The 18,099-nt window shown below is 47.1% G+C and overlaps 1 long non-coding RNA gene across 1 annotated transcript in view; it reads left to right on the forward strand.

The window, feature by feature from the left end:
- The first annotated feature begins 15,455 nt into the window (after positions 1 to 15,455).
- LOC134966476 (uncharacterized) overlaps positions 15,456 to 18,099 on the forward strand; it is a 209,114-nt gene continuing 206,470 nt past the window's right edge. Inside the window, exon 1 of the long non-coding RNA XR_010188656.1 lies at positions 15,456 to 15,540. This is a non-coding gene — a long non-coding RNA (uncharacterized LOC134966476). The remainder of the gene's footprint in view (positions 15,541 to 18,099) is intronic.

Consider the following 18,099-nt stretch of genomic DNA (forward strand, 5'->3'; position numbering starts at 1 on the left):
TAGCGAACCAGGAAGAAGGGGACGATATGGTGTCACTGGATATCAGGGACGCTTACCTACATGTCCAAATTTGCCTTCTCACCAAGGGTACCTCAGGTTCGTGGTACAGAACTGTCACTATCAGTTCAGACGCTGCCGTTTGGATTGTCCACGGCACCCCGGGTCTTTACCAAGGTAATGGCCGAAATGATGATTCTTCTTAAAAGAAATATGGACGCTTTCCTGATAAAGGCAAGGTCCAGAGAACAGTTGGAGGTCGGAGTAGCACTATCTTAAGTAGTTCTACGACAGCACGAGTGGATTCTAAATATTCCAAAATCGCAGTTTTTTCCGACGACACGTCTACTGTTCCTAGGGATGATTCTGGACACAGTCCAGAAAAGGATGTTTTCTCCCGGAGAAGAAAGCCAGGGAGTTATCCGAGCTAGTCAGGAACCTCCTAAAACCAGGAAAAGTATCAGTGCATCATTGCACAAGGATCCTGTGAAAAATGGTGGTTTCTTACAAAGCGATCCCATTCGGTAGATTTCACGCAAGAACCTTTCCGTGGGATCTGCTGGAAAAATGGTCCGGATCGCATCTTCAGATGCATCAGCGGATAACCCTGTCTCCAAGGACAAGGGTGTTTCTTCTGCGGTGGCTGCAGAGTGCTCATCTATGAAAGGGCCGCAGATTCGGCATTCAGGACTGGGTCCTGGTGACCACGGATGCCAGCCTGAGTGGCTGGGGAGCAGTCACACAAGGAAAAAATTTCCAGAGAGTGTGATCAAGTCTGGAGACTTCTCTCCACATAAATATACTGGAGCTAAGGGCAATTTACAATGCTCTAAGCTTAGCAAGACCTCTGCTTCAAGGTCAGCCGGTATTGATCCAGTGGGACAACATCACGGCAGTCGCCCACGTAAACAGGGCGGCACAAGAAGCAGGAGGGAAATGGCAGAAACTACAAGGATTCTTCGCTGGGCGAAAAATCATGTGATAACACTCTCAGCAGTGTTCATTCCGGGAGTGGAAAACTGGGAAGCAGACTTCCTCAGCAGGCATGACCTCTACCCGGGAGAGTGGGGACTTCATCGGGAAGTCTTCCACATGATTGTAAACCGTTGGGAAAAACCAAAGGTGGACATGATGGCGTCCCGCCTGAACAAAAAACTAGACAGATATTGCGCCAGGTCAAGGGACCCTCAGGCAATAGCGGTGGACGCTCTGGTAACACTGTGGGTGTACCAGTCAGAGTATGTGTTCCCTCCTATGCCTCTCATACCAAAAGTACTGAGAATCATAAGAGGGAGATGAGTAAGAACGATACTCGTGGTTCCGGATTGGCCAAGAAGGACTTGGTACCCGAAACTTCAAGAGATATTCACGGAAGACCCGTGGCCTCTACCTTTAAGAAAGGACCTGCTCCAGCAGGGGCCTTGTCTGTTCCAATACTTACCGCGGCCGCGTTTGACGGCATGGCGGTTGAACGCCGGATCCTGAAAGGGCATTCCAGATGAAGTCATCCCTACCCTGGTCGAAGACAGGAAGGATGTAACCGCAAAACATTTTCACCGCATTTGGTGAAGATATGTTGCGTGGTGTGAGGCCAAGAAGGCCCCTACAGAGGAATTCCAACTGGGTCGTTTCCTACTTTTCCTGAAAACAGGACTGTCTATGGGCCTAAAATTAGGGTCCATTAAGGTTCAAATTTCGGCCCTGTCGAATTTCTTCCAGAAAGAACTGGCTTTAGTGCCTGACGTTCAGATGTTTGTAAAAGGGGTACTGCATATACAGCCTCATTTTGTGCCCCAGTGGCACCTTGGGATCTCAATGTTGTTTTGAGTTTCCTAAAGTCACATTGGTTTGAACCACTCACCACTGTGGACTTAAAATATCTCACATGGAAGGTGACGATGCTATTAGCCCTGGCTTCAGCCAGGCGTGTGTCAGAATTGGCGGCTTTATCATATATAAAGCCCTTACTTAATTTTTCATTCTGACAGGGCAGAATTGAGGACTCGTCCTCAATTTCTCCTTAAGGTGTTTTCTGTTTTTCACATGAACCAACCTATTGTGGTACCTGCGGGTACTAGGGACTTGGAGGACTCCAAGTTACTTGACGTTGTCAGGGCCCTGACAAATATGTTTCCAGGACGGCTGGAGTCAGAAAATCTGACTCGCTGTTTAGCCTGTATGCACCCAACAAGATGGGTGCTCCTGCTTCTAAGCAGACGATTGCTCGCTGGATTTGTAATACAATTCAGTTTACACATTCTGTGGCAGGCCTGCCACAGCCAAAATCTGTAAAAGCCCATTCCAAAAGGAAGGGGGCTCATCTTGGGCGACTGCCCGAGGGGTCTCGGCTTTACAACTTTGCCGAGCAGTTACTTGGTCAGGGGCAAACACGTTTGCTAAATTCTACAAATTTGATACCCTGGCTGAGGAGGACATGGAGTCTCTCATTCGGTGCTGCAGGGTCATCCGCACTCTCCCGCCCGTTTGGGAGCTTTGGTATAATCCCCATGGTCCTTACGGAGTCCCCAGCATCCACTAGGACGTCAGAGAAAATAAGATTTTACTTACCGATAAATCTATTTCTCGTAGTCCGTAGTGGATGCTGGGCGCCCATCCCAAGTGCGGATTGTCTGCAATACTTGTACATAGTTATTGTTACAAAAATCGGGTTATTCTTGTTGTGAGCCATCTTGTCAGAGGCTCCTTCGTTGTTATCATACTGTTAACTGGGTTCAGATCACAGGTTGTACGGTGTAATTGGTGTGGCTGGTATGAGTCTTACCCGGGATTCAATATCCTTCCTTATTATGCACGCTCATCCGGGCACAGTATCCTAACTGAGGCTTGGAGGAGGGTCATAGGGGGAGGAGCCAGTGCACACCACCTGATCCTAAAGCTTTTATTATTGTGCCCTGTCTCCTGCGGAGCCGCTATATCCCCATGGTCCTTACGGAGTCCCCAGCATCCACTACGGACTACGAGAAATAGATTTATCGGTAAGTAAAATCTTATTTAAAGAAAAAGTTAGATAATTACAAAACTACCGCAGAATATCTGGAAAGAGACCGTATACTCTCAGAAAGGGTAATTAAGTTTGAAATGTCTATTACTGAGATGAAATGTAAAAAATTTAGAAGAGATATAGATGATTATAGAAATGGTGAATCTAGAACATACAGAGATAAATATAGGAATAAATCAGCGGGCCTTAAATATGGAGAAAATAGGAAGATGTAAAATACAGAATATAGGAATAGGGAAAGTAATCAGGCTAATAGAAACTCTGATTATCAAGATCAAGAGGAATCCCAGATCAGAAATACACCCACCCATCTTTCAAATAAAGGCCATCTACAGGGAGGGGCTCGACCCAAACAGGTCCAATACAAGGAAAGGAGGAATATACATGATTCCTCGTCTTCTTTTTTAGATCAGCGAGAATATCAACACATAGATCAGAAAAGGGGGAGGAGACAACAAACATACACACCAAAAAGAGGCAGAGATCAAAGTATAGAGGACGACGGGGAGGCAAAAAAGAGAAATATAAGAGATTAAATAACAAAAAACTAGAGAATAATGGGAGGAGTATTTACAACTTATCTTCAAAACCTCTAACGAATAGTGAGATATCACTGTTGTGTAAAGGGCTTAAATTTTCCCCCACAGAGCCCCCAAATATGTTCGACCTCTATGTGGAACTAAATAGGTTTATCCGCACTCTATGCAGAAAAAGATTTTTTGCAAAGAAGGCAACCCTAAAAATTGATTCCAATGATATGCCAATCTTATTGGATTCCACAGACGATCCAACCCTGAAAATATTAGAACTTCACGATGAGAATGAGTCTCAGTCCCCCACAAAAAAGATATATGATGTTGATAAAAAAAACATGCAGATCAAAATCAGATTTTTTCCCTATCAGCTTTAAAAGTAGCCAAATAGAGACTTTTTATAGGACCACTTTGGAAGACTTTAAAGTGCTGTGCTCGTCAAATGTTAAAACTAAACAGAACCTTAATAAATGGGAGAAACGAGCCATAAAGAATTTAATTAAAGACACCACACTTATCATTAAGGAAGCTGACAAGGGGGGTGGGATCGTCATACAGGACAGAGAGGATTATGTTATGGAAGCCCTTCGACAATTAGAGGATACCAACTTCTATGAAGTCCTGCCTGGCGATCCCACCCCCTTGTATCATAAAGAATTACATGCCCTTTGCAATCTGCATGTTCTGATAGAGTTATATCCAAGGAAGAATTAAAGTTTTTATTTCCTCTACACCCCACTATTCCCATTTATTATCATTAACCTAAAATTCACAAGTCCATCACATCACCACCGGGACGTCCCATTATATCTGGTGTTAATTCCTTAACTTCCTCTCTGACAGCATATGTCGACAGTTACCTTCAACCACGTGTCTCTCGGTTAAGGTCCCATATAAGAGATACCATGCACTTTCTAGAACTTATTCAAAATATCACCTGGAAGCCGTCATATGCCTTTGCCACTCTGGACGTATCTAGTTTGTATACAAATATACCACACAAACAAGGCATACAGGCGATTAATCGAATATTAACAGAGGATGGAGACCTTTCCGAGAGACACCGAGGGTTTATTGTCGACTCTATTTCCTTTATTCTTTCTCACAATTATTTTCTTTTTTCTAACACATTTTATCGTCAGACGATGGGAACCACCATGGGGACGAGATTTGTGCCGAGTTACGCCAACCTATATGTGGGAGAATTGGAGGAAAACCTCATTTGGGGAGGCGGACTCGGCGATCGTCTTGTCCTCTATGGACGGTACATCGATGACCTTTTCTTTATTTGGGATGGGGATGTTGACACTTTTTCGGATTTAGTTACTTCTCTCAACACCAACACGTATAATTTATTTTTCACTTCTAACTTTAATTCCTCCAAGATTAATTTCTTGGATATCACACTCGAAATAATTGATAATTGTATTCACACCTCTAATTACGTAAAAGAAGTGGGTCACAATTCATATCTAAATTACAGGAGTGCTCACCACCAATCATGGAAGGATAATATCCCGATAGGCCAGTTAATACGTATAAAAAGAAATTGTTCTTCCACTCAATCTTTCAAAACACAAGCTACGAGCCTGTTAGAATCGTTTGCGGATAGAGACTATCCGCAACATATATTGGATAGATCTATTGCAGAAGTAGATAAAATAGAAAGATGTACTCTACTCCATCCGAAACAAAAAACACCTGCGGAGAAAAAAGAACTGGCTTTTATATCCAAGTTCAATAGCAGATCGAATCAAATAAAAAACATAGTGAAACAAAATTACCATATGTTACAAAGTGACCCGATCTTAAATAATATCCTTCCTATAAAACCGGAGTTCATTTTTAAGAAGAATAAATCTTTAAAAACATTATTAGCCCCTAGCCAAATAAGAAGCCAAACACCTGACATAAACGAAAAAGACAAAAAGTTTGAAACTACATGGCTAACTACAAAACCAAAAGGCTTCTATAAATGTGGTGCCAATAGATGCACCACCTGCTTATACACACGGAATAGAACTAAAATTGTAAATTTAGTGTCAGAAGAGAAGTATATAAATATTTCAAGTTTCATCAATTGCAATACATCTTGGGTTGTATACCTATTGGAATGTGGGTGCAACCTCAAATATGTCGGCAGAACGACTAGGGCCCTAAAATCCAGATTTATGGAACATCGCAGAAATATTACCAATGGTCTGACAAAACACAGTGTATCTAGGCATTTTTTGCATCACCATAATAAAGATCCAGGTTCACTGAGGCTAATTGGACTGGAACACATTCCGCAGACAAATCGGGGGGGAGACAGATTTACCAGATTATGTCGGCAAGAGATCTTTTGGACCTTTCAGCTCAATTCGCTATATCCCAGTGGTCTCAACGAAGCATTGGAACTTAATGTAGTGTTATAACAACCATAAAAATCACGAACTATATTTCATGTGAGCTAATACACATACTCAGATAAAAACCACTGGATATACGTATAACAATTGTTGAATAGCTATTACCAAGGGTCACTATGGTATTTCACCACAAGATGTCAGTAGTGAGAAACGATGCGAAAATGTATACTATATGTGTTTACATTGGATGGCCCTCATCATATCTATATATATATTTATTATAATCTGTATTTATATCTAGTGTGCATCTGGTTATATGATCAGACTATAAAGACAATGCGAATTATCGAAAGATCTGCCTTAGATGCTCAAGTGTTTATACAGCCAGATGCATACCTCTCTATCTGGTATATAAAATAGATCTAGACGATCTGTGTATATCTATTTATCTATGAATGTGTACAAAAGAACCAGTGACTCCTTTTTAATTATATACTCATGTAATATTGAACTCCTAATGCTTTCTAAGTGCATTTATTGAACTAAGGGCATTGATGCCACTTTGAGTATCCGATCACGTGACCCACTTTCGGCATCAAACTAAGGGAATGATGCGTTTCCGGTCACTAGCGCCGGTCACGTGGGCGTACTTGTCACGTGACCCGGCGCTCAAGGAAGTGCGGGTAATAGAGCAGCATAAGCTGCCAGGAGCCCTGCGGCGATATGCCGATCACGTGGACGCCTACAAGAACAGGCTGGGAGTCACGTGATCGGGAATTATAAAAATTTTAAACAATAGCTACTAAACATGTGTTCCAGTGACAGGATGTCTATGTATGCGGTCATGTGACCCATACATATAAACAGGAAATGCTTTAAAGGTTTTTACATACAAGTCTTCTAATATTATTTAAAGTTATTTTTGGAGCTCATATACATTTGTCTCCCTTGAATATAAATTAATTAAACTGGATATGGTCTTACTTTGTTATTTATTATGATGCTTGTAATGGATTCCAGCTGTCAACAATGGGCAATTAGCACAGCCTTTAAAAAGGGCACTCACACTATGGGCACACATACCTTGATAAAGCTGTGGATACAGCGAAACGCGTTGGTCTGGAGGAGCCATGCACCACTGAATCATCAATTATACCTGGAACAAGCCTAGAAGTCCATCAGCAATTGGGAAATTTGCAGATGTCCACAAAGGCACCAGAGATCCAGCTTTAAACAGGACTGCATCTGGTTTGGAACCAAGCATTAAAGGTTCGCCTAATTCTTTGGACTTTCAACTGCTAGCATTGCAAAGTGCACCCAGGACTGTGGCATAATTCCAAGGATCTTCATCAGTGCATCATGTCCGGCTTCCTCGTGTGGTAATACACCAAACAAACTTGCTGTGCTTGCCCTGCTTGACACGTTTTTATCAAAATTATATTTACTATTTTTTATATTTATACATATATATGAATTGAATGGTCTAGTTGTTGCAACAATTTTTATAATAAATTGTGATTATTATTTTTCCATATCCAGTTTTCTAGCGCTGTTTACATACCCCTATCCTTATTGTTTCATCAGGGACTAACTATCCCTTCATACAGCAGCTTAAAGGTTTAGCATTTCCTCTTGACAGCGCCGGGCGAATTACCTTGGTATTTCGTTTTTTGCACATGCTTGTGATATATGCCAGTCAGAATACAGCCTCAGAAATGGAAGTGCAGCGTACAGATGCTTTCTTGTGTACATGCAATAGACACATTTCTCTAACGTCCTAGTGGATGCTGGGGACTCCGTAAGGACCATGGGGAATAGACGGCTCCGCAGGAGACTGGGCACTCTAAGTAAGATTTAGTACTACTGGCTCCGCCCTCTATGCCCCTCCTCCAGACCTCAGTTAGAATCTGTGCCCGGACAGAGCTGGGTGCATTTTAGTGAGCTCTCCTGAGCTTGCTAATAAGAAAGTATTTTAGTTAGGTTTTTTATTTTCAGAGAGCTTCTGCTGGCAACAGACTCTCTGCTACGTGGGACTGAGGGGAGAGAAGCAAACCTACTAACTGCGGCTAGGTTGCGCTTCTTAGGTTACTGGACACCATTAGCTCCAGAGGGATTGAACACAGGATCCTAACCTTGGTCGTCCGTTCCCGGAGCCGCACCGCCGTCCCCCTCGCAGAGCCAGAAGACAAAAGCCGGCGGGTTGAAGCAAGAAGACGTCAAAATCGGCGGCAGAAGACTCCTGTCTTCATATGAGGTAGCGCACAGCACTGCAGCTGTGCGCCATTGCGCCCACACTAACCCACACACTCCGGTCACTGAAGGGTGCAGGGCGCAGGGGGGGGCGCCCTGGGCAGCAATTGATTACCTCCTGGCAAAAAAGCAGCATATATACAGCTGGGCACTGTATTATGCATGAGCCCCCGCCATTAACACAAAATCGCGGGACAGAAGCCCGCCGCTGAGGGGGCGGGGCCTTCTTCCTCAGCACTCACCAGCGCCATTTTCTCTCCACAGCTCTGCTGAGAGGAAGCTCCCCAGGCTCTCCCCTGCAGACTCACGGTAGAAAGAGGGTAAAAAGAGAGGGGGGGCACATAAATTTAGCGCATTAATCATATATACAGCAGCTACTGGGTAAACACTAAGTTACTGTGTGATTCCTGGGTCATATAGCGCTGGGGTGTGTGCTGGCATACTCTCTCTCTGTCTCTCCAAAAGGCCTTGTGGGGGTCCTGTCCTCATATAGAGCATCCCCTGTGTGTGTGGTGTGTCGGTACGCGTGTGTCGACATGTTTGACGAGGAGGGCTATGTGGAGGCAGAGCAGGTGCAGATGAATGACGTGTCTCCGCCGACGGCGCCGACACCTGATTGGATGGATATGTGGAAGGTGTTAAATGATAATGTAAACTCCTTGCATAGAAGGTTGGATAAAGCTGATGCCTTGGGACAGTCGGGGTCTCAGCCCATGCCTGATCCTACAGCGCAGAGGCCGTCAGGGTCTCAGAAGCGCCCACTATCCAAAATTGTTGACACAGATATCGACACGGATTCTGACTCCAGTGCACATATCAGAGGTAAACCCTGTCCCTGACAAGAGGGTTTATATGTATGGGGAGAAAAAGCAAGAGGTGACTTTTCCCCCTTCACATGAGTTAAATGAGTTATGTGAAAAAGCGTGGGATTCCCCCGATAGGAAAGTGCTGATTTCCAAAAGGTTACTTATGGCTTATTCTTTCCCGCCAACGGACAGGATGCGCTGGGAATCCTCCCCTAGGGTAGATAAAGCTCTGACACGCTTATCTAAGAAGGTGGCCCTGCCGTCACAGGATACGGCCTCCCTAAAGGATCCTGCCGATAGGAAGCAGGAAAGTATCCTGAAGTCTGTTTATACACATTCAGGTACTCTACTGAGACCGGAGATTGCGTCTGCCTGGATGTGTAGTGCTGTAGCAGCATGGACAGATAATCTGTCTGAGGAACTGGATACCTTAGACAAGGATACCATTTTACTGACCCTGGGGCATATAAAAGACGCTGTCCTATATATGAGGGATGCCCAGAGGGACATTTGCCTACTGGGCTCTAGAATAAATGCAATGTCAATTTCTGCCAGAAGGGTCCTGTGGACTCGGCAATGGACAGGTGATGCCGACTCCAAAAAGCACATGGAGGTTTTACCTTACAAGGGTGAGGAATTGTTTGGGGACGGTCTCTCGGACCTAGTTTCCACAGCTACGGCTGGGAAGTCAAATTTTTTGCCATATATTCCCTCACAGCCTAAGAAAGCACCGTATTACCAAATGCAGTCCTTTCGATCACAAAGAAGCAAGAAAGTCAGAGGTGCATCCTTTCTTGCCAGAGGCAGGGGTAGAGGAAAGAAGCTGCACCATACAGCTAGTTCCCAGGAACAGAAGTCCTCCCCGGCTTCCACTAAATCCACCGCATGACGCTGGGGCTCCACAGGTGGAGCCAGGAGCGGTGGGGGGCGCGTCTCCGAAATTTCAGCCACCAGTGGGTTTGCTCACAGGTGGATCCCTGGGCTATACAGATTGTGTCTCAGGGATACAAGCTGGAATTCGAAGTGATGCCCCCTCACCGTTACCTCAAATCGGCCCTGCCAGCTTCCCCCATGGAAAGGGAAGTAGTGTTAGCGGCAATTCACAAGTTATATCTCCAGCAGGTGGTGGTAAAGGTTCCCCTCCTTCAACAGGGAAGGGGATACTATTCCACAATGTTTGTGGTACCGAAACCGGACGGTTCGGTCAGACCCATATTGAATTTAAAGTCCCTGAACATTTATCTGAAAAGATTCAAGTTCAAAATGGAATCGCTCAGAGCGGTCATTGCAAGCCTGGAAGAGGGGGATTTTATGGTGTCTCTGGACATCAAGGATGCTTACTTGTATGTCCCCATTTATCCACCTCATCAGGAGTACCTCAGATTTGTGGTACAGGACTGTCATTACCAATTCCAGACGTTGCCGTTTGGGCTCTCCACGGGACACCGAGAATATTTACCAAGGTAATGGCAGAAATGATGGTGATCCTGAGAAAGCAAGGAGTCACAGTTATCCCATACTTGGACGATCTCCTCATAAAGGCGAGGTCCAGAGAGCAGTTGCTGATCAGCGTAGTACACTCTCAGGAAGTGTTGCGGCAGCATGGCTGGATTCTGAATATCCCAAAGTCGCAGCTGATTCCTACGACGCGTCTGCCCTTTCTGGGCATGATTCTGGACACAGACCAGAAGAAGGTGTTTCTCCCGGCGGAGAAGGCTCAGGAGCTCGTGACTCTAGTCAGAGACCTCTTAAAACCGAAACAGGTGTCGGTGCATCACTGCACGCGAGTCCTGGGAAAGATGGTGGCATCGTACGAAGCCATTCCCTTCGGCAGGTTCCATGCGAGGATCTTTCAGTGGGATCTGTTGGACAAGTGGTCCGGATCGCATCTTCAGATGCATCGGCTGATCACCCTGTCCCCGAGGGCCAGGGTGTCTCTTCTGTGGTGGCTGCAGAGTGCTCACCTTCTCGAGGGCCGCAGGTTCGGCATACAGGACTGGGTCCTGGTGACCACGGATGCGAGCCTCCGAGGATGGGGGGCAGTCACTCAGGGAAGAAACTTCCAAGGGTTGTGGTCAAGTCAGGAGGCTTGTCTGCACATAAATATCCTGGAACTAAGGGCCATATACAACACCCTGAGTCAAGCGGAGCCTCTGCTTCGTAACCAACCGGTGCTGATTCAGTCAGACAACATCACCGCAGTGGCTCATGTAAACCGCCAGGGCGGCACAAGAAGCAGAGTGGCGATGGCGGAAGCCACCAGGATTCTTCGTTGGGCGGAGAATCACGTGCAAGCACTGTCAGCAGTGTTCATTCCGGGAGTGGACAACTGGGAAGCAGACTTCCTCAGCAGGCACGACCTCCACCCGGGAGAGTGGGGACTTCATCACGAAGTCTTCACTCAGATTACAAATCGATGGGAACTGCCACAGGTGGACATGATGGCATCCCGTCTCAACAAAAAGCTACAAAGGTATTGCGCCAGGTCAAGAGACCCTCAGGCGATAGCTGTGGACGCACTAGTAACACCGTGGGTGTTCCAGTCGGTCTATGTGTTTCCTCCTCTTCCTCTCATACCCAAGGTGCTGAGAATCGTAAGAAAAAGAGGAGTGAGAACAATACTCATTGTTCCGGATTGGCCAAGAAGGACTTGGTACCCAGAACTGCAAGAAATGCTCACACAGGACCCATGGCCTCTGCCTCTCAGACAGGACCTGTTGCAACAGGGGCCCTGTCTGTTCCAAGACTTACCGCGGCTGCGTTTGACGGCATGGCGGTTGAACGCAGGATCCTAGCGGAAAAAAGCATTCCGGATGAAGTTATTCCTACGCTGATAAAGGCTAGGAAGGACGTGACAGCAAAACACTATCACCGTATATGGCGAAAATATGTTGCCTGGTGTGAGGCCAGGAAGGCCCCTACAGAGGGATTCCAGCTGGGCCGGTTCCTGCACTTCCTACAGTCTGGAGTGACTATGGGCTTGAAGTTGGGGTCCATAAAGGTCCAGATTTCGGCCCTATCCATTTTCTTTCAAAAGGAACTGGCTTCTCTTCCTGAAGTTCAGACGTTTGTTAAGGGAGTGCTGCATATTCAGCCCCCTTTTGTGCCACCAGTGGCACCTTGGGATCTCAACGTGGTGTTGGGTTTCCTGAAATCCCACTGGTTTGAGCCACTTAAGACCGTGGAGCTAAAGTATCTCACGTGGAAGGTGGTCATGCTATTGGCCTTAGCTTCGGCTAGGCGTGTGTCGGAATTGGCGGCTTTGTCATGTAAAAGCCCCTATCTGGTTTTCCATATGGACAGGGCAGAATTACGGACTCGTCCGCAATTTCTGCCGAAGGTGGTGTCATCTTTTCATTTGAACCAACCTATTGTGGTGCCTGCGGCTACTCGTGACTTGGAGGATTCCAAGTTGCTTGATGTAGTCAGGGCTTTGAAGATCTATGTAGCCAGGACGGCTGGAGTCAGGAAAACTGACTCGCTGTTTATCCTGTATGCATCCAACAAGCTGGGTGCTCCTGCTTCAAAGCAAACCATTGCTCGCTGGATCTGTAACACGATTCAGCAGGCTCATTCTGCGGCTGGATTGCCGCATCCAAAATCAGTGAAAGCCCATTCCACAAGGAAAGTGTGCTCTTCTTGGGCGGCTGCCCGAGGGGTCTCGTCATTACAGCTTTGCCGAGCAGCTACTTGGTCGGGTTCAAACACATTTGCTAAGTTCTACAAGTTTGATACCCTGGCTGAGGAGGACCTTGTGTTTGCCCATTCGGTGCTGCAGAGTCATCCGCACTCTCCCGCCCGTTTGGGAGCTTTGGTATAATCCCCATGGTCCTTACGGAGTCCCCAGCATCCACTAGGACGTTAGAGAAAATAAGATTTTACTCACCGGTAAATCTATTTCTCGTAGTCCGTAGTGGATGCTGGGCGCCCGTCCCAAGTGCGGACTTTCTGCAATACGTGTATATAGTTATTGCTTAATAAAGGGTTATGTTATGTTGGCATCCATTGTTTGATGCTCTGTTGTTGTTCATACTGTTGACTGGGTAAGTTTATCACAAGTTATACGGTGTGATTGGTGTGGCTGGTATGAGTCTTACCCTGGATTCCAAAATCCTTTCCTTGTAATGTCAGCTCTTCCGGGCACAGTTTCCTTAACTAAGGTCTGGAGGAGGGGCATAGAGGGAGGAGCCAGTGCACACCAGTAGTACTAAATCTTTCTTAGAGTGCCCAGTCTCCTGCGGAGCCCGTCTATTCCCCATGGTCCTTACGGAGTCCCCAGCATCCACTACGGACTACGAGAAATAGATTTACCGGTGAGTAAAATCTTATTTTTTTCATATAACTCTTAAGCTGGGTACACAATGGCTGATATATCAGCTGTTCATTGAATGGCCGATATATTGTGGACACGTCAGTGGGTGTCTAACCCCGATATGTCTGAGGATGACGCATACATGCCGACATCCTGGCTGCTCTCTCCGGGAGAGAGCAGCCAGGTCGGCTCAGCAGGGGGGCGGGGCGGGGTTATGACAGGGATAGGGGGCGGGGTGGAGGCAAAACAGGGGCGGGCGGAGGCGGAACATGGGAGGGGTTATCGCGGCACTTCATTTAAGCCACGCCCCCTGCTATGTAATGCCGCGATTACCGGCATTATACAGCAGGGGGCGTTGCTATGATGACGCGATTCAGCAAGAATCGCGTCATCGACTTCCCGGACCGCCCACTTTACTCACTAAGTGGGCGGCCGGGCAGGGTGGCCCCTAAAAAATCGGGAGACTTGCCTGCTCTTCTGGGGGGGGCGGGAGGGTCACCCGATTTTCGGGAGCCTCCCGCCCATTCCGGGAGAGTAGGCAAGTATGGGATGACGTAGTTCACAGACATTCCCTATCATCCATAAGGGATACTGGGGACAACTTAGTACAATGGGGTATAGACATACCTCCCAACATGAGCCTCTCCAGGAGGGACAGAATGCTCTGCTCCTGGACTTCCCTCTTAATTTATGATTGCCATCACCTGTGCTGAAACACCTTTCTTATCCATTAACCTGTTCGAAACAGGTGTCTGCAATCATACATTAAGAGAAAAGTCCAGAAGCAGAGCATTGTGTCCCTCCTGGAGAGGGTCATGTTGGGAGGTATGGGTATAGATGGGGTCCAAAGGAGCCAGTGCACTTTAAATTTCTTCTACAGGGTGTGCTGTCTCCACACCTCTATGCCCTTCCTCACAGCTCAGTTTAGAAAAATGGGGGTGATTCCGAGTTGTTCGCTCGCTAGCTGCTTTTAGCAGCATTGCACACGCTAAGCCGCCGCCCTCTGGGGGTGTATCTTAGCTTAGCAGAATTGGGAACGAAAGATTAGCAGAATTGCGAATAGAAATTTCTTAGCAGTTTCTGAGTAGCTCCAGACCTACTCACAAATAGCGATCAGTTCAGTCAGTTTCGTTCCTGGTTTGACGTCACACACACGCCCAGCCACTCCCCCGTTTCTCCAGACACTCCCGCGTTTTTCCCTGAAACGCCAGCGTTTTTCCGCACACTCCCAGAAAACGGCCAGTTTCCGCCCAGAAACACCCACTTCCTGTCAATCACACTCCGATCAGCAGAACGATGAAAAAACTTCATTACGCCGTGAGTAAAATACCAAACTTTTGTGCTAATTTACTTGGCGCAGGCGCGTTGCGTACATTGCGCATGTGCAGTTTGCGACTAATCACTCCGAAATATAAAAACGAGCGAACAACTCGGAATGACCCCCAATGTGCCTTCAGGAGATGATGCAAACTCTGGAGCTCCAGAGAGAGTTTATCTTCAGTTTCATGTCTGTTTGTTATTTTCAGGTAAGCTGTTGGGCAACAGCTTCCCCATACCTCCCAACATGACCCTCTCCAGGAGGGACAGAAAGCTCTGCTCCTGGACTTCCCTCTTCATTTATGATTGCCATCACCTGTGCTGAAACACCTTTCTTATCCATTAAACTGTTCAACACAGGTGCCGGCAATAATAAATGAGTAGAAAAGTCCAGAAGCAGAGCATTTTGTCCCTCCTGGAGAGGGTCATGTTGGGAGGTATGGCTTACCTGCACCGAGGGACACTGGGAAGGGGACCGACACCGGCCTTCTGGAGGTAGGATCCCGCTGGCAGGACCACTGTCCTGAGGGTCAGTGTACCGCAGGCATTGCGCTCTCGCGCACAAACCCACAGCACGCCGCACACCCCCAGTACAGAGCCTGAAGGTTGTCAGAGTGGTGAGTGACAACCGGGGACCCCACTTGCAGGGGCCCCCAATACATTGTGCGGCGTGACCGCAGGGTGGGCATACGGACTCCCCTTGGAGTGTTCCCATAGACCCCCCCCCCCCTGTGCAGACTGGCCATCGATAGTGGAATGGGGTATATGAACTTTCATTTTTACACTATAGGTGGACTTTTGCCAGTATAAATGACAGTTAAGCTCTGGCACCATTGCAGGGGGCGGAGCTTCATCAGAGCGGGACTGGTGGTTTCCTGGCGCCATTTCCTACACACACAGCGCTGCTGCAGGCTGCCAGCTCCTCCACAGGATTCTCCACGGCCAGACACTGGTACAGGGGTGTAGCTAAGGGGGAGAGCCAGCTGTGGGACCCTTATATTAGGCTCCTCACACACTGTATATCAAATTGCCTTATTCTAGCACTGCAATTGTTAGTATCAGGCTGAGTGCTGGTTCCTCATCTCTGTGTATCTCCACACATACTAGGCTGGGCAGGCTTGCTTGTACCCTGTGTCTTTGTCTCTGTGTATGTGTTTGTATGTAAATGTCCCCTGTCAGCATGGTGAAAAAGATTGTGTGTGCTGTATTTCACACCAGATTTTCCCCCTCTCCTGCAGATTCTATCATGCGTTAACAATGCAGTCAGCCCTCACAAACTAGTGGGGCTTCTGGGGGTGAATTGCAAGAGCCTTCTTGGCTCAGTTCAATGAAAACTATGATGGCTGACATGTCTAATGAGTTAACTACTGCAAGACAAGAAAGGCAGCAGTTACAACAGTCTATGGCTGCTCTGACAAAGGACAGGGCAGATAGCAGACGTGTTTCTCCTCTCTCTAATCCTATACCCCCAAAAAGGGGGTTACCCAATATCCTCACGGAATCTGAGGAGGAGGTGCCAAAGGTGGAAGAGGGGGAGGAGCTGGAATCAAATACTGAGTTAGATGATTCCTCTTCTGCACAGGGTGTAGACTCACTTATTCTAGCAATAAGAGATGTTTTAAATATCCCTAGTGTCACTGACCTAGGTTGGGGGTGTTGTAAACTCGGGGGTTCTCCCGATGGTAGGGGAGAGGAACCACAGTTGGGTCGGAACAGGGATGGCTTGATATAGGTCTTCCTCATACAGGACTCTGACAGTAAAGCTTGGTGAAAATATTAAAGAACTTTATTGCAGGAAGAGAGCAACACAATGTCACATAGCAGAGAAGGAACGTATGGAGGGTATGTCCAGGCCTATAAGAGAACTTGTAAGCAATGATAAAGATTCCAGGAAAAGAAGTACTTGTGAGTGTTGGTACAAGATAATGTTAGGATCTCCTGCTCTGTGCTGCCACGTCGCCATGGCAACCGGGAGGCAAGTGTTAGCGAAGTAACCTGAGCGCAGCTGATACTCCGGTCCGGGTTTTTACTGTGTAGTGGTTACAGGCTCTGTGCACGGCAGGGAATCCGGCGCTGGTTTTGTGCTCACAGTCTGTGAGGTCTGAGTGGGGCGTGGACAGCACCTGCTATATAAACCATCCTCTCAGGCTAGGCAAATGCTGCTGAATCTTTGTTTGTTAGTCAGTTCCAGAGAGTTAGCTAGTACTGTGTGACTTTGTATTTACTTGTTGCTTACTGCGAATAGGCCTTGGGATTCGGTACTTCATTCTGCCAATCCGGACCTAGCAGTAAGACTGGAGTCAGTTGTTTGACCTGCTGGGGTTCTTTTGCTATTCTGTGAACCCAGCAGGTTTGCGGCTGTACTCTCAGACCTGCTTGCTTAATCCTCCCTCACTGTGCAGGGCGTCCAGGTGTCAGTTTAGTGGCAGTAAGCTGAACCTGTGCCCTGCAAGTGGGGGTTAGGATTGTGGATACTCTCCTTGTGTCTATATTTCTATCTCTGACCAAGGAGTTTATTCCCACACCCGTTGGTAACCCTTGGGGGTTTTTTCTGTTGCTCTTAGCAACATCATTTCAGGTGCTCCACATGTGAAATCACTACACATCGCTTCATTGTCCGCTCTATTCCATCTGAGCATTCCTGACACTAGGGAGACACCCAATTCCTGAGCCTTTGGGCTTCCCCGTTCACTTTGTGTTTATTAGTTATTCCATTACCTCCTGTGTATGTTATGTTATACTGTCTGTGAGTTCGTTTGCTTTGCTTCCCTCTCTGTTCATACACCGGTATACTCCTGTTAGCACTGGTGTGCGTAACATATTCAGCAGCCCTACTCCTGTTGAAATTTTGTGGGAATATGGAGCATACCCCTCAAAATACTTTGCAACAGGTGGTCGATCGGGTGCAGGTCCTGACTCGACAATTTAATGAGATGTCCATTAAAATGAACACCCCGCAGGCCGCTAGCGGAGCTCCCGCAGCAGCAGCGGCAAGTTCAGGGGTTAAGGAGCCGAAAGTAAATCTCCCGGATCGTTTTTCTGGAGATCGCTCGCAGTTCTTTTGTTTCAAGGAGAGCTGTAAGCTATATTTCAGGCTTAGGCCCCAGTCTTCTGGGTCGGAGATTCAGCGGGTGGGCATGGTGATTTCCTTGCTACAAGGAGACCCACAGGTCTGGGCATATGGGTTACAGCCTGACTGTCCGTCGCTTAAAAGTGTTGATGTTTTTTTTACGGCACTGGGCATTTTGTATGATGACCCTGACAAGATGGCTTCAGCCGAGGCTCAGATTACGGTTCTTAAGCAAGGGCGACGGCCAGCTGAGGTTTATAGTACGGAGTTTCGGAGGTTGGCTCATGATACCCAGTGGAATGACCCAGCCCTGAGAAACCAGTACCGAAGGGGCCTTTCTGACCAGATAAAGGACCAACTGGTACAATATCCCTCGCCTGATAGCTTAGATCAGCTCATGCAGTTATCCATCCGGGTGGATAGACGGCTGAGAGAGCGTAG

Source organism: Pseudophryne corroboree, chromosome 10, assembly GCF_028390025.1.
Source record: "Pseudophryne corroboree isolate aPseCor3 chromosome 10, aPseCor3.hap2, whole genome shotgun sequence".
Taxonomy (NCBI): domain Eukaryota; kingdom Metazoa; phylum Chordata; class Amphibia; order Anura; family Myobatrachidae; genus Pseudophryne; species Pseudophryne corroboree.